The 18,061-nt window shown below is 37.6% G+C and overlaps 1 non-coding gene across 1 annotated transcript; it reads left to right on the plus strand.

The window, feature by feature from the left end:
* Positions 1 to 1,593: 1,593 nt before the first annotated feature.
* On the plus strand, positions 1,594 to 1,698 carry LOC127186103 (small nucleolar RNA U13). Its single transcript, XR_007830337.1, has one exon. It is a non-coding gene; the product is annotated as a small nucleolar RNA U13 (small nucleolar RNA).
* The last annotated feature ends 16,363 nt before the right edge of the window (positions 1,699 to 18,061 follow it).

Below are 18,061 nucleotides of genomic sequence, written 5' to 3' on the forward strand. Positions count from 1 at the left end.
GGTTATAATCCTCAGTTAAAGTTCTGAGATTTTAATTTATTAGTTGTTTAGTCTGAGACAGTTAGCATGTATCAACGTAAGTATTTTTGTCTAGATATGAGGATAAAAATGGCTGCCTTATAACACACACATATTTGTCCTAGTTATCAGTTATGATGAACATTTTAGCCTCCTCTTATTACATGAAATTGCATGGACAAGACTTTTAAAAAGGAAGTTTCTTTATTAAAAATTTTCAAAAAGGTTGCCTAGACTTTTGAAAGACTAACTTGTCTAAATACACACACACACACACACACACACACACACACATGTTTAATTAAAATAATAATCACCAGACATAGTGGCATGGGCCTTTTAATCCCAGCACTCAGGTGACAAAACTGTATGTTCAAGACTGGCCTGGTCTACATAGTGAGTTCCAGCCTAGGCAGACCTATATAATAAAAGTCTCAAAAGAAAAGGCAAAGAAAAACAAAACAAAGCAAACAACAAAACAAGAAAACAAATAATTCTACACAAAAATTATATATTTCAAAGTCATATTTTGTTCATAATAATTTTACATTTTAGACACATGAGTATAATATCTGTAAAAGTTGTTTCTATATATCAAGAAAAGAAAAGCAATGAAGAATCAAATTATTATTATTATTATTATTATTATTATTATTATTATTATTATTATTATCTTTGTTTTAAAAAATAAGATCAGGTCTAACTAATAATCCAGGGTTGTTTTAGAATTTACTATGTAGCACAAGCTATCCTGAAGCATGGAATCATCCTGTCTTATCCTCTACAGTTCTGGGAATACAGAAATGTACCACCTAGTCTGGCTACTTGTTGTTTTCAAAGGGACTCTGTAAGTATACAGCAAAAGATGTAACACACACACACACACACACACACACACACACACACACATTTGTAGATCTGCCTACATATTCATTCTAATGATTCTTTCTTATAGAAGATTAAAGGAAATGTTAGTATATACTGAGTACTATGAGAAGAGATGTGAAAAAAAAATGAATGGCTTTTTTTTTGTAATTGAAAGAGTAGCCCAGATAAGAATAGAAAAACACCTAGATGTTTATAAGAGATGCCATGGTCATGGTGTCTCTTCACAGTAATAGAACACTAACTAAACAGCCTTATGGTAAGCTTGGCACCAACCTGACTACATGAGACACCTTTCACAAAATAAATAAACAAACAAGCAAACAAAATATATGGAGTTGTGGATTCCAGTGCTTTTTAGAGTGATGGTGAGATGATTGTGCTTTATTGTGAGAAACTGGGATGGTGGAAAAGAGATATTGTATCAGAAACAGACAGAAGAAAAATGAAAGGACCTCTGAATATGAAAAACCATAAAGCTGAGATGAGGAGATTTTAACAAACTTCAATGAAGAAATTATATAATCTGGTCACATAGATATAAATGATACTGCTAAACACACTAAACATCTGGAGGTTTCATATGATTCTTTCCTTTTCTTCCTCAAACATCCACTACATACAATAAAATTTCAATTATTACTTTATGATGATGTAGCTTTTTTCATTTATTTAAATATCATTACCCAGATCCTTTTTTGGTTCATAAGCGTGATGATTGGGTATTCACGACTCTGCGTGACATGTGCCACCCACTAAACCTTGTTACGACGTGGGCACATTACCCGTCTGACGTTGAAAAAAATGAAAAAAAAGTATCACTACCCAGTCTCCTTTTCAATACAAGTAGTCTGGAAGGTAGAAAATTATATTTAAATATATATGAAGTAATAGGTATATTGTGGGTAGCTATTTGAGTGAACTTCAAACATGTAAGATATATTACAGAGCTCTGGTACTTAAATTATGTGTCAAAGTTTTCTAATATATTAAATATACTTACAGTGGCACTGCAAAATATTATTTCAAGGAAAAGTTTGTGATATCTACAAAACACTGGGACAATTATATTGATTTCCATGTCACATATTTACAAAGCTCCATTGAAAGAGTCGTAGTCTAAAGCAGATGCAATATAAAAGTCAATATGGAGTAGTAAATGAAAATGGTGGTTCCAAATATGACTGAAAGTTTCAGAATCCATACAGTGGCCAAATGTGAACACATCATGTTGAAAAACAATTGTGAATATTTAAAATTAAATGAAATTGTTGATTTGTAGCTCAGTAGCAGAGCATTTGCCTAGCATGTCCAGGCCATAGATTTGATCCTTAGCACTGAAAGAAAATAAAATTAACTGTTTCTCTTTTCAACTTATGTGTCTTAGCTTTTCAATCAGATAAATGTTTAGGATATAAATATTAGCTAAATAGTTTCATCACAACTGCCTAATAAATAAAATAGTTATATGTGTTTTTTAATCAAGGGTACCACATAAAACATTACTAAAAAACCAAAGGCACCATGAACAAAGAAAATATTACACTGTCTTAGAGAGATTAGAAAGCTGCAAAGATATATACAGTATGAAAGTTAGGGCACTCAATTCAAACTGCAGGATATAACATTTGGCCTAAAGGTGCTATTGTGTTCTAAAATTACAAAATGCTATAGTAGCATAAATATTTCTCTGCTTGCCTAGCTTTTGATAGTAACTCTAGCTGTGAGCCCCTTATACCACATTTTCCTTAGAGTAGAATCCATGTGATGAAAGAACACAGAGGCTTTTGACAATTCAGTGCACCACATTTCTGTGAGAGTAAAGCAAAACGCATTGCTGAAAAAGCCCAAGTAACTGAAATAGAACCTGCTTAAGGTACATTCTATGCATATATATGCACCAAGTGGAGGGTTGGTAGCACATGTCTAAAATCCAAAGAAGCAAGAGGCTGAGGCAGAAGAAAGGCCAATATGAAGGCAACCTGGACACATAATAAGACCCTGTGTTAAAGTGTTAACAGTAGCTACCCATACAAGTGATTTTTGCTCCTGTGTATGGCCAATGCCATATATCAAATCGTCGTTTCCATTATGTCTTTTACTTTCCGAGAAACCTCAACATGTTCTCTAGACATTTGCTCTTTTTAATAAGATTGGCTTCTAGTTCAATAGTTTGCATTGCTTTCTCATTTGTTTATTTGAAGAAGATGGGTGCAAGAAGCTTTTCAATTTGTAATTACATCATAATATAATTAATAGTAATATCTATTTTCTTACTATGTGACAGGAACTTTAAAATTTTTTGCTGATTATATGCATAGACAGAATGTATTGTGATTATATTCATCCCTCATTATGTTCTTTTGTCCTTATTCCACTCTTGATACCTCCCTTTTTCTCCACTGGCTCTCCTACTACCATGACTCTCTGTGTGTGTATGTGTGTGCGTGTGTGTGTGTGTGTGTGTGTGTGTGTGTGTGATGTCAGTCCTGCAATATCTAAAATATCAGTGTTTCATGTCAAGCCTCTCCATCAATTCTCTCCATATTCTAACAATTAGAATCTTCCTGTCCCAGCTTCTGTGATGTTCCATTGAGCTTGAAGACAATTATTTATTTGGCTATCTACTTTAGGGGAAAGGCACTTATCACTCAAAAGCCACTCTCAATATTTTGTCCCGTTATGAATCTTTTATTCATTGCTCTATGTAAAAAATGAAGCTGGTCAGACCTGGGATAAGAACAACACTAGTCTACAGCTATAAACATTTATGTTTATGAGGCAGATTTGCTACATATACATTTAGCAAAATATTAGCAGTACAATCTTCTTTAAGGCCTGTGTTATCCCCAGCCAAAGACTGTAGACCAGGATTTTGGCATCAGACATATGTTCATTTATAGGGTAGTGGTCTCAAATTCAATCAGAAAGTGTGTGGTTACTCCTACAATAGTCATGCCATCATTGCACCAGTGAGAATGTCTTAACTGGCATGTAGGAGTTGTAATATGCAGGCCTCTCTGTTAGGAAAGACCATTGATGATTTTTCTCCATTGGCAGCACATATAATTCCTTCCAGCATTATAAATGCTAACTAAAGAGGAGGAAGCTTTCAGTGCAGTTTTATCTTGACTTCTCTGTGTACTGCAGCAGAGTATTGCCATTTATCTTTGGTGAATATCCAAGAGCAATGGCAAGAGATTCTATGTTGGATTCCAAGATGACGCCGACCAATAAGCCACATATCTGATCTACTCCGAGGAGACCAGAGACATAAGAGGAGCAACAGATTGCTGGAGTTTGAGAACTGTAGGTGAGTGGGGCCCCAAAGGCCGCAGGCCAAACAGGGGGCCTACCCTCCTGGGACAAGCAACATCCCGGAGGTACTAAATGCACTCCCCAAAGTCTGGAATGGAATCCACATGCAAACTGCAGCCTGTATATAAAGCACAGTCTCGCTGTTTGGGGAGGGGATTTTCCGGAGTCCCCAGCCAGAGGAGTCTCAGTGAAGAGGGTGAATCTGCCCTAGGTCCTCCTTCCACACCACTCCAAACTGCGGAGGATACCCGCCTAGGCAGAGAGGAAACACAGGCGACGGGACCCAACAGAGACAGCTAAAGCGGGACTGCAGCTCGCTGGCCTTCCGGGGCTCAACCTAACACCAATCATAGCGGACTGAGCCTGCAAACAGAGGCAGTGAGAAACCAGCTTGGACTGCTTCCACAGACCTATCGGGAGACGTGGGTCTTGCCTACAGCAATAGCTGAACATCATAGCCCTGCAGGAAGATCGGGTTCCGCTGGCTTCCGCCAGAGCTCCGCAATACTATTGTTCCTACCCAGCCGCAAGGCACTGGCCCTGCACTCTCCGAACAAAGGAGCCTAGCCGGGGCTCCTGGCCCTGAGCAAGGCAGGCACTCCCACATTATAGGGAGATGAGACATGGGTGGGTCGTGTGTGCAGTGTCTAATTGCTGACCTAGAGCGTTAGAGGAGTACCATAGCCTGGCGGGAAGATCTGATTCTGCGGGCACCGCCAGAGCTCTGCAACCCTAAGCTCCCTAACCTGCCAACTACAAGGCTCTCGCCCTGCACTCCCCGAACGAGAAAGCCTAGCTCGGGCTCCTGGCCCCAACAAGGCAGGTACTCTCACATTATCGGGAGATGAACCATGGGTCTTGCTCACAGGGTCTAATTGCAGAACAGGAGCCACCTTGGTCCCTCCAGGCATATAGTTCTGGGAGAGGTTGGACACTGCTACAGGGTATAGAGACAGACCTAAAAGACAGCTACACCCCCAAATGATCTGAACTACCTGGGGTGTGGACTACAAAGCCACAGGAAGGACAGGCAGCTGGGATCAACTTACACAACCATAACGTTTGTATGCGGACCTTATTCTAGGTCCCAATACTGCTGTTCTGAATTACAGCAGTAAAGTCCAAACAGATATCTACTCTGGCTGACTCAGCCTGGAGCCAAAGGTGCAGAGGAAAATCAACAGGAGTGAAACCAGATCACCTACCTGTTCCACAAAAATACTCCCTGATCCCCACAGGCAAGAGCACCTGACCTATAATCAGTCATCAATTAACCACTCTCAACCAGCGAAGGTCACTACAAAATACCTTCCAACATCAGAGCCATCAAAATGACAAGAGGACAGTGAAAGAATGCTATCAAAAACCAAAACAGTTTGGCATCTCTGGATCCCAACATTCCCAATGAAAACAACCTAGAGAACCTAACAGCGATGGATAGGCAAGAAAATGACCTCAAGTCCTTAGTAAAGAAGATGATAATGGAAGAAACAAATTAAATCTGTAAACAAATGCAGGAGGAGGGAAACAATAGGGCTGAAGAGTTAAGAGAGTCATATAAAGAGGTACTTGAAAATTTTCAGAAAAATATAAATAACCAGATGATGGAAATCATTAAAACAGTACAAGACATGAAGATAAAAATGGAAACTATGATGCAGGAACACACAGAAGAAAAACGCGATCAAGAGGCATCAAAGAAGAAAGCATCTCAGAGGTGGCCTTATCAAACAGATTGCAAGAAATGGAAGAACGAATATCGGGACTTGAAGATACAGTCACAGAACTGGAAACAACCATTCAGGGAAATGCTAAATCTGAAAAGTTCCTAACACAGACCATTCAAGAACTAAAAGACAACATGAAAAGACAAAACTTGAGAATAATAGGGATAGAGGAAAGAGTAGATAGCTGACTACACAGCCCAGAACACATCTTTATTCAAATAATGGAGAAAATTTCCCCAATTTGAAGAAGGAGGTGCATACGAGCATACAAGTGGCCTACAGAACACCAAATAGAATAGACCTGAAAAGAAAATCTTCCCGCCACATAATAATAACAACACAAAATATACAGAACAAGGAAAAATATTGAAAGCAGCAAGAGAAAAAGGCCGAGTAACATATGAAGGCAAACCTATCAGAATTACTCCTGACTTTTCAGCAGAGACCATGAAAGCCAGGAGGGCCTAGACAGAAGTGCTGCAAACCCTAAGAGAACACAGATACCAAGCAAGACTACTATATTCAGCAAAATTATCAATAACCATTGACGGAGAAGACAAGTTATTTCATGACAAAAACAAATTCAAACAGTACCTAGCCACAAATCCGGCTTTACAGAAGCTATTAGAAGGAAAACTCCACCCCAACTGGTCAAACTACAACCAAAACTACATAGGAAATAGGTAAATATACCATTGCAAAATCACAACCTCACAAAATCTCAACTGTTACAAATACCAAAAATGAATGACCAATCACTGGTCATTAATATCTCTCAACGTCAATGGTCTCAACTCTCCAATAAAAAGACACAGACTAACAGAATGGATGCATAAACATGACCCAACATTCTTCTGCATTCAAGAAATACACCTCAACCACAAGGACAGACATTGCCTCAGAGTAAAAGGTTGGGGAAAAATATTCCAAGCAAATGGTCACAAGAAGCAAGCTGGGGTAGCCATTCTAATATCTAATAAAATAGACTTTCAACCAAAATTAATCAAACGAGATGAAGATGGTCACTTCGTACTCGTCAAAGGTAAAGTCAACCAAGAAGACATCACAATTTTGAACATCTATGCTCCGAATACAAGGGCTCCCACATTTGTAAAAGAGTTATTAACAAAGCTTGCCCCACTCATTGATACCCACACATTAATAGTGGGAGACTTCAACACCCCTCTTTCACTCAAGGATAGGTCTTTGAATCAAAAAATAAGCTGGGAAATAACCTCATTAACCAATGTCATGAATCAAATGGATCTAACAGATATCTACAGAACTTTCCACCCAAATGCAAAGGATTATACCTTTTTCTCAGTACCCCATGGAATGTTCTCTAAAATTGATCACATAGTTGGTCATGAAGCAAACCTCAACAGATACAAGAAGATTGAAATAATACCTTGTATCTTATCAGATCACCATGGTCTAAGGCTGGACTTCAACAACGACAGAAATAACAAAAAGCATACTAACACATGGAAACTAAACATCTTTCTACTTAATGACACATGGGTCACGGAAGAAATAAGGGAAGAAATAAAAGACTTCTTGAAATTCAATGAAAATGATGGAACAACATACCCAAATTTGTGGGATACAATGAAAGCAGTGCTAAGAGGAAAATTCATAGCACTAAGCGCCTTCAAAAAGAAAAAGGAATCATCCCACATAAACAACCTAACAACACATCTGGAAGCTCTAGAAAAAAAAGAAACAGAAACACCCAAGAGGAGTAGATGCCTAGAAATAATCAAACTCAGGGCTGAAATCAATAAATTAGAAACAAAGAGAACAATCCAAAGAATCAACAAAACCAAGAGCTGGTTCTTTGAGAAAATTAACAAGATAGACAAACCGTTAGCCAATCTAACTAAAAGACAGAGAAATACTATCCAAATTAACAAAATCAGAAATGAAAAGGGAGACATAACAACAGACACCGAAGAAATACAAAGAATCGTAAGAACCTACTTTAAAGGCATTTATGCCACAAAATTCAAAAATTTGAGGGAAATGGACAAATTTCTTGACCGATTCCATTTGCCGAAATTGAACCAAGTCCAGATAAACAAATTAAATAGCCTATTTCGCCTATAGAAATAGAAGCAACCATTGATAGTCTCCCAACCAAAAAAAGCCCAGGGCCAGATGGTTTCAGTGCACAATTCTACCAGACCTTCAAAGAGGAGCTAATACCGATACTATTCAAGCTATTCCAAAAGATAGAAATGGACGGAATATTACCAAATTCCTTCTATGAGGCCACAGTCACATTGATACCTAAACCTCACAAAGATCCAACAAAAAAAAAAAAGAGAATTTCAGACCAATTTCTCTTATGAACATTGATGCAAAAATACTCAACAAAATTGTCGCAAAGCGAATACAACAGCATATCAAAGACATCATTCACCATGACCAGGTAGGCTTCATTCCAGGCATGCAGAGATGGTTTAACATACGGGAATCCATCAATGTAATCCACCATATAAACAAACTGAAAGAGAAAAACCACATGATCATCTCTTTAGATGCAGAAAAAGCATTTGACAAAATCCAACACACATTTATGTTCAAAGTTCTCCAGAGATTGGGAATACAAGGCACTTATCTAAACATAACAAAGGCTATATACAGCAAACCAACAACCAATATGGTTCCCTTTAAAATTGGGAACCAGACAAGGCTGCCCTCTGTCCCCATATCTCTTCAATATAGTTCTTGAAGTTCTAGCCAGAGCAATAAGGCACCAACAGGAGATCAAGGGGATCCAAATGGGAAAGGAAGAAGTCAAATTATCCCTATTTGCAGATGATATGATAGTGTATATAAGTGACCCCCAAAATTCCACCAGAGAACTCCTACAGCTGATAAACACATTCAGCAAGTTGGCAGGATACAAAATAAACTCAAAAAAGTCAGTAGCTTTCCTGTATACAAATGACAAACAGGCAGAGGAAGAAATTAGAAAAACTACTCCCTTCACAATAGCCACAAACAATATAAAATATCTAGGAGTAACTCCAACCAAGCAAGTGAAGGACTTATTCGAAAAAACCTCAAACCCCTGAAGAAAGAGATTGAAAATGACATCAGAAGATGGAAGGATTTACCTTGTTCGTGGATCGGGAGAATCAACATAGTAAAAATGGCCATCTTACCAAAAGCAATTTACAGATTCAACGCAATCCCTATCAAAATACCCACAAAATATTTTGAAGATATTGAAAGATCAATTCTCAAATTCATATGGAGAAATAAAAAACCCAGAATAGCAAAAACAATCCTATACAATAAAAGATCTTGCGGAGGAATCTCCATACCTGATCTCAAGCTGTACTACAGAGCAACAGTAATTAAAACACCATGGTACTGGCAAAGCAAGAGGCCGGTGGATCAATGAAATCGAATTGAAGACCCAGAGATGAATCCACACACAATTGCTCACTTGATTTTTGACAAAGAAGCCAAATCTATTCAATGGAAAAATGATTGTATCTTCAACAAATGGTGCTGGTCTAACTGGATGTCTACATGTAGAAAAATGCAATTAGACCCTTATTTGTCACCATGCACAAAACTCAAGTCCAAGTGGATTAAAGACCTCAACTTAAAACCAGATACATTAATTCCGTTAGAGGAAAAAGTGGAGAAGAGCCTGGGACACATAGGCACAGGAAACAACTTTCTGAACAGAACATCAACGGCCCAGGCCTTAATGTCAACCATTAATAAATGGGACCTCATGAGGCTGAGAAGCTTCTGTAAGGCAGGAGACACTGTCAGTAGAATTAAGCGACAGCCTACAGACTGGGAAAAGATCTTCACCAACCCTTCATCTGACAAAGGTTTAATATCCAAAATATATAAAGAACTCAAGAAATTAAACACCACAAACCAAACAACCCAATTGCGAAATGGGGCTTGGAACTTAACAGAGAATTCTCAGCAGAGGAATATCAAATGGCTGAGAAACACTTAAAGAAATGTTAATCTTCGTTAGTCATCAGAGAAATGGAAATCAAAATGACACTGAATTTCCATCTGACACCTATCAGAATGGCTAAGATCAAAAACTCAAATGATACCACATGTCGGCGAGGATGTGGAGAGAGAGGAACACTCCTCCATTGCTGGTGGGAATGCAAACTAGTACAACCACTTTGGAAAGCTATCTGGCACTTTCTCAGAAAAATGGGAATAGGGCTTCCTCAAGACCCAGCTATCCCACTCCTTGGAATATACCCAGAAAATGCCCTATCACATAACAGGGACATATGCTCAACTGTGTTCATAGCTGCTTTATATATAATAGCCAGAACATGGAAACAGCCTAAGTGTCCCTCAGTAGAAGAATGGACTAAGAAACTGTGGTACATTTACACGATGGAATACTACTCAGCTATTAAAAACAAGGAATTCCTGAAATTTGTGGACAAATGGATTGATCTAGAAATGATTATAATGAGTGAGTTCACCCAGAAGCAAAAAGAGACAAATGGTATATACTCACTTATATCAAGACACTAGTCCAAGGGATACGTACCATGAAAAACTTTACTTACCAAGAAAGTGGGTCAGAGGAGAGGACATCCTATTGAGACTTTAGGCGAGAGTAACATGGAAGAATAAAGAAATAGTAGGACCCACAGGGTCCTGGAAACCTACAAGAAGAACTTTATGACAGGCAGATTTGGGTCCTGGGGTCCTCCTCAAACTAAGGCACCAGCCAAGGAGAATATAGGCATTAAACTTTGAACCCCTACCAAGACCTAGCCGACGATCATGATATTCTCCACCGTTGAGTGGAGAGTGAGATCTGACTCTCACACGAACTCTGGTGCCCCTTTTCTGACCACATCCCCTGAATGGGGAGGCCTGGCGGCACTCAGAGGAAGGATAGCAAGTTACCAAGAAGAGACTCGATATTCTAAGAGCATATATAGGGGGAAGAGGTCTCCCTCAATCACAGACATAGTGGAAGGGAGAAGGGGGAAGTGGGAGGGATGGAAGAATGGGAGGAAACAGGGGAAGGGCTAACAATTGAGATGTAATATGAATAAAATAATAAAATGGAAAAAAAGAGATTCTATGTTATGGGAGACTCTAGTGGCCCTCTGGCCAATAACAGGGAGATATTCTATACCAGATGCTGGGATTTGGTTTTGAAATCTATTAGTTCCAGGATCATTGTTACTAACTCATGCAGGAAACTTACATTTAAATTCTTTTAATACATTTTATTAATTATGACTTTCTATAATCTTAGTTTGATTGAACCTCCCCAATGTCCATCTTTCCTGTATCTTTGTCACATCCAATTTAACACTTTCTACTCCTAGTTTTCCCCTCTCTGTTCTCATATGTGTTTTGCACTATACAACACATCTCATGAATCATATAAGAACTTGTTCATTTGGTTTCTCCCCTTAACATTATTTACATTGGGCATTCTAAGTATTAATTTATATTTGGAAAACCAACATTGAACTTCTGAGAAAAATTTTCTAGGCCACAATATATAATCTTAATGTGTTCTCTTTCATTGATTTATTTTTATTTTTACATGTGTATTTCTGTGAATATGTGCTGTGTATGTGACTGCTTGTGGAGACCAAAAGATGGCATTGGATCCTTGCAGCTGGAATTTCAAGTGGTTATGGATAATGGGCACTGAACTGGGGTCCTATGGAGAACAGGAAGTACTCTTAATTGCCAGCTCATTTCTCCAGTCCCTTAATGTGCTCTTGAATTTGATTAGCAATATTTTTATGCTTTTTTTTTGCACCTGTGATCATAAGAATTGTTCTATAGTTTTTCTGTTGTATCTTTATTCAAGTTTGGTATCATTTTGGCATCAAGATAATATTGGTTAAGTATAATGATTTGATGATGATCTATTTTGAAACAGAAAGGCATGCTCTCCTTGTGTATCCTAATTTTTAAAGATTCAATTTTATTTTATGTGTATATGTGAGTGTCTGTACTTATGTATGTGCACCATGTGCATACAGGTACCTTCAGAGACTAGAAGAGGTCATTAGAACCCCTTGAACTAGAATTAAAGGAAGTCATAAGTTGCCATTTGTGCATTGGGGATGGAGACTGGGTCATCTGTAAGAATAGTGAGTAGTCTTAACCACTAAACAATCTCTCTTGGCCTGTGGATCCTAACTTTTTTGTGTCTTATTGAGTCAGGGTCTCTCTATATAGTCATGACTATCCCTCTATATAGTCATGACTATCCCAGAACTCACTATGTAGATTAGATTGACCTAAAAATTTAACAGAGTGGGTCTTAACTTTTAATGTTTATACAGATGTATAAAAGTAGGTATGTGAGTGGGTATAATCTATGAAACTAAGTAGAACACAAGAGGGAGAAAAGGTGTTGGATAAGTTAGGGGAGATCCAAAAGGACACATGAGACATGAAAATAAAAAATAGGCTTCTGGGTATATACTCACTTATATCTGCATACTAGCCCAAGGGGCATGTCCCACGAAAGCCTTCACTTACCAGGAAACTGGGACAGAGGGGAAGGCATCCTATTGGGACTCTAAATGAGAGACGCATGGGAGAACAGCAAAATAAAAGGATCCAGAGGGTCCTAGAAATCTACAAGTAGAACAATATGATAGGCAGATTTGGGCCCAGGGGTCCCGCTCAAACTAAGGCACCAGCCAAGGACAATACAGGAGGTAAACTTTAAACCCCTTCCCAGATCTAGCCAATGGTCAGAATATTCTCCACAGTTGAGTGGAGAGTGTGATACGACTTTCTCACGTACTCTGGTGCCTCACATTTGACCATGTCCCCTGGAGGGGGAGACCTGGTGGCACTCAGAGGAAGGACAGCAAGTAGCCAAGAAGAGACTTGATACCCTATGAGAATATACAGGGGGACGTAATCCCCCTCAGGAACAGTCATAGGGGAGGGGAATAATGGGAAAATGGGGGGGGGGGAGGAATGGGAGGATACAAGGGATGGGATAAACATTGAGATGTAACAAGAATAAATTAATAATAATAAAAAAAAGGAAAAAAAATAGGCACTAGGGCTAGTAGGAAGTAAGTGGCGTCAGGTAGTAGGGAGACTAGGGAAGAAAAGAATAAATAAAAGTAAATATTGCTTAAAAGTTTTCATACTGAAACATAATACATTGCATGCTAATAAAATTCTTAAAAAGCAAAGTTTTTCAGACTTAATTACTACATTCAACCATATATGTATTTCTTTTAGTTTTGTCAAAACCACAAGGTTACATGAAAACTGAAAAAAAAAATAAAACAAATTTTATGAATATGCCAAGTACAACAAAATTTCTGTACATAAACTAATATTCCATGACATTTTGTCCTTAAAATATCAATACAGCCTTACAATAACATATATTCATTAAGCTATAAAGTTAAATTTATATATCATTACCAAAGTAGGTTTAAAACATAAAATAAATGTCAGTGGAAGGATAAGAAAAATGTAATCATAACAAAAGTTTGCAAAATGTTCTTGTGAACAATTGGTTAAAAAATAACTTTTAATTCTATATTGTTTAACTGCGATTAGCAAACTATACTTGGCACACACACACACACACACAAAGATATATAATTAATATTTGCTGAGCCCTCATTACTTTCAAACACAAACTGACAACTTATTTTATCATATATTTTCAGTTACAAAGATTTTGATATTATAACTTAGAAAATGCATTTAGCCAATATTTATGTATTTTATTAATTATTTGAGAATTTCATACAACATATTTTGAATATATTTACCATCCTTTCCTAACTCCTCTCATTACTACCTTATCCATTCTTTCAACTCTTCCCACACAACTTGAGATTCTGTTTTTTTTCTCTTTAAATTTTTTTCCTTCTATTTTCAATTTGTTGACTTTACATCCCGATTGTAGCCCCTTCCTTCATCACGTCCCAGTCCCACTCTCCCTTCTCCCCCATAACCTCTACCCCCTCCCCTAGTCCTCAGAAAGGGGAAGCCCTTTCCCCTAACATCTGACCTCACCTTATCAAGTATCATTTGGACTGCCTGTATCCTCTTCCTTTGTGGCCTTGGAAGGCCGCCCTCCCAGGGTGAAGTGATCAACGATAGGCACCAGAGTCTGTGTCAGAAGCAGTCTCTACTCCCCATATTATGGGACCCACTAGGAGACTGTGCTGTCTATCTACTACATCTGAGCAGAGGGTCTAAGTCCACACCATTCATGGTCCTTGGTTGGAGTGTCAGTCTTTTCTTTTCTCTTCCTTTTGTTGAGTCCAAGTTGGGTTGCCCAGTGAGTCTTGGTAGTAGAGCCTGCCCTCTTGTCTGGTCACCCTACCAGGGGTCACATCATTAAAGAAAACTGAATCTCCCTCTAGCAGCAGTTATCAAACAACAATACTTCTCAGAAAGTAATGGTTTTTTTGTTTTGTTTTGTTTTTTGCCCACCTTCTCTCTATACAGTGGGATTTTGTCTGGCTGGAGCCTGTACAGAACTTGTACATCTCTGTGGTATTCTACCCTGTTGTGCCTGGGAAATACTGTTTCTTCAATGTTAGTAATCTTTTGCCTCCTCCTCTTCCAAAAAGATCCCTGAGTTTTGCGGGGAGGAGTGTGATATATATGTTCCATTTAGGACTAAGCATTCCATATTCTCCCATTCTCTGTACATTGGCCAGTTGTAGGTCTCTATGTTCATTGTAATCCATTATAAGAGGATTCATATAAAAATCCTTCAATTATGAGGATTTAGAGATGTGCTGATCTATGAATATAGCAATAAGTCAGTGGAAGTCATTTTAATACTATGTCAAATTAGCAGAAACAATAGGTTTTCCCTCTAGGGCCTATAACCTATCAAGCTACACATTCTTGGTCCCTTAATTAATAGTGACAGGTATGGGTTCCATCTCATGCCATCAGTCTTAGATTCAATCAGAAAGTAGTTGGTAACTGCTTAGAATTTAGAAAATATTTTTAAAGGATAAAAATATGCAGTTTAAGCCCAAAGAGGTAGCATGAGTTATAATCTCAAATGTATATATTATAAAAGAATAAAATTAGCAAACTAGTTACACGTTTCTAGACCTTAGAAATATAGCAAATAAACTTGAATCAAGCATACAAAAGGAAAAATTATGGGTAGAAAACATATAAAAATAATATCAATGACCCGGAGCAACTGCCTTTTATGTTGACAAAACTTTGGAAAACTTGACCAAAAGAATAAGAAGTAAGCTCCGCCACCACAAATACAAGCAAACAAAATCCCAAACCACCACCATAATATCTATAAGAATTGCACTTTATAATTTGAAGGTAAAGGAAAGATGCTGACAAGTAAAGATATGACAGGGTTGTTTTCTTTTAGTGTGAGAGAGAAATAAAATTACATGGTAGGAAGAATATTTGATAATAAATATTTAGTCTTTTTCTTTTTTTAATTTTTTATTAATTTGTTCTTGTTACATCTCAATGGTTATGCCATCCCTTGTATCCTCCCATTCTTCCCTCCCTCCCATTTTCCCCTTATTCCCCTCCCCTATGACTGTTCCTGAGGGGGATTTCCTCCCCCTGTATATGCTCATAGGGTATCAAGTCTCTTCTTGGCAACCTGCTGTCCTTCCTCTGAATGCCACCAATTCTCCCCCTCCAGGGGACATGGTCAAATATGAGGCACCAGAGTATTTGTGAAAGTCATACCCCACTCTCCACTCAACTGTGGAGAATGTTCTGACCATTGGCTAGATCTGGGTAGGGGTTTAAAGTTTCCCACCTGTATTGTCCTTGGCTGGTCCCTTAGTTTGAGTGGGACCCCTGGGCTCAAATCTACCTATCATAATGTTCTTCTTGTAGGTTTCTAGGACCCTCTGGATCCTTCTACTTTGCTATTCTCCCATGCTTCTCTCATCTAGAGTCCCAATAGGATGTCCTCCCCTCTGTCCCAGTTTCCTGGTAAGTGAAGGCTTTCATGGGACATTCCCCTTGGGCTAGTATGCAGATATAAGTGAGTATATACCATTTGATTCTTTCTGCTTCTGGGTTAACTCACTCATTATGATCATTTCTAGTTCAGTCCATTTATTCACACATTTCGGGAATTCGTTGTTTTTAATAGCTGAGTAGTATTCCATAGTGTATATGTACCACACTAGTCTTTTTCTTTGCTATATTTTTCTTTCTGTTAAAAATAATGTCATTATAAAAACTCACATCAACATGTATTTCCTTCAAGGAAAACTTTGAATGATAATTGAGATACTGAATTAAAGACAATATTCAGATTTACAAATAAAATCAATATTTTGATATCATGAACAAAACTAGTTATCTAGCTTAGGTTTCTATAATCTAGTAGAGTATATAATTTTACTCACTATATGAAAATGGCATCTCCTTGTTGCTTGCTCTGATAACAACATGAGAATCTGAGAACCATTCAGCTATAGTAATGTTTAGTAATGTTAAATTCATCACTGCATTGTTTTCTGAGATAGTCTTGTTATGAGTATATACTGGACTTAAAATTGTAATCTTCCTGACTCAGCTTTCCAACTCTTCTCTCTCTCTCTCTCTCTCTCTCTCTCTCTCTCTCTCTCTCTCTCTCTCTCTCTCTCTCTCTCTCTCTCTCTCTCTCTCTCTCTCTCTCTCTCACACACACACACACACACACACACACACACACACACACACACATCAGTGAAAATCTTTTGGGAGTGAATTGCCTCTTCCTATCATGTCTTCAAGGACTGGATCAGACTTAAGTTGTCAGGCTTATGAGGAAAATGCTTTACCTTCTGCAGCATCCCATTTTGAGAGAGGCTTTCATTTTGAGAGTGTTTCATGTCTTTTCTAGGCTTGAAGATTCTAGTGCCACCCTCCGATATTTTGGCTTTTTATTCTTTATAGCCCAGCCTACAACATTGAACTTAAACAACAAAAACAATGAATACTAAAATAATCCTGACTCTGAAATGTATAAATGTATTAAAAATCATATATTGAAATACTATTTAATTAGCATAATAATAATTACTTAAAAATGTACCATCATAGTGGATACTTCACATAAATACTTTTTAATGAAACTTCTATGTTGCAATATATATTGTGGAGGCACTTTGGAAATAAACATGAAAAAGTGTTGTTCTTTACGGAATGCTAACAGGCTCAAAATTTCAATTTGTAATTAAATATTCCATATATATGCCTGTATATAGTAAACAAAAGAATCATTTTATGGATAATTTTAAAAGTAGTGGATTTTTAAATAGTGAAGTTAAATTAATATTAGCTTTGTGAAAATCTATTTTAGAAAATTTCACAATAACAGTATAACACTGTCAGAGAAAGAATAAAAGCAGTATTTTTTGTTTCCTTTTAAAATATTTTTTCAAAGAGAACTTTTGACAGTTATATCCATAGGAGATATTTATATTCAGGATCACAATTTGTCACTCAGTGGAATCATATTAGCAATCATAAAAAATTGGAAATGATGCTTTATTTGAGAGTTATGAGCTGAATTTTTAATGAACCACATTGGATTGTACAAGTGATTTGTTTGTTTATTTGTTTGCTTGCTTGCTTTGAGGCAGGGTCTTAACACTAAATCAAGTTGACCTAGAACTCACTGTGTAGTTTAGGGTAGCCATGAACTCAAAGTGACCCTCTTCCTTGAGCCTCCTGAGTGCTGGGATTACAAGCAAGAACCACTCTACCCAGCGAGTCATTCAAGTTGCCTCCCTTTCGCTTTTCTCCACCTTCTCATTTATTTCTGTTCCCCCTTTGCCTTTCTTCTTCCTTTCTTTTTGTTGTTGTTGCTGTTGTTAAACAAGGAATGTTTCCAATGTTTTCTATGAACGTTTTTCTAACTGCTTTCAGAGTGAAAGGCACAAATTGTTAGTCTTAAGATCTGAGAAGAGGCTCAAGCTATATTTAGAAATGCACAACAATGTAACTTGAGATGAGGCAAATGTGCATAATGGTCAAGGTAATGATGTCATTTACACTATATATGCTTTCTTGTTTGAAATTCTCCATTTTACTACGGTTCGGCTATTTAAAAACGTTCATTCAAACATTCTTTTACATCT

The sequence above is a fragment of the Acomys russatus genome, chromosome X, assembly GCF_903995435.1.
Source record: "Acomys russatus chromosome X, mAcoRus1.1, whole genome shotgun sequence".
NCBI classification, from domain to species: domain Eukaryota; kingdom Metazoa; phylum Chordata; class Mammalia; order Rodentia; family Muridae; genus Acomys; species Acomys russatus.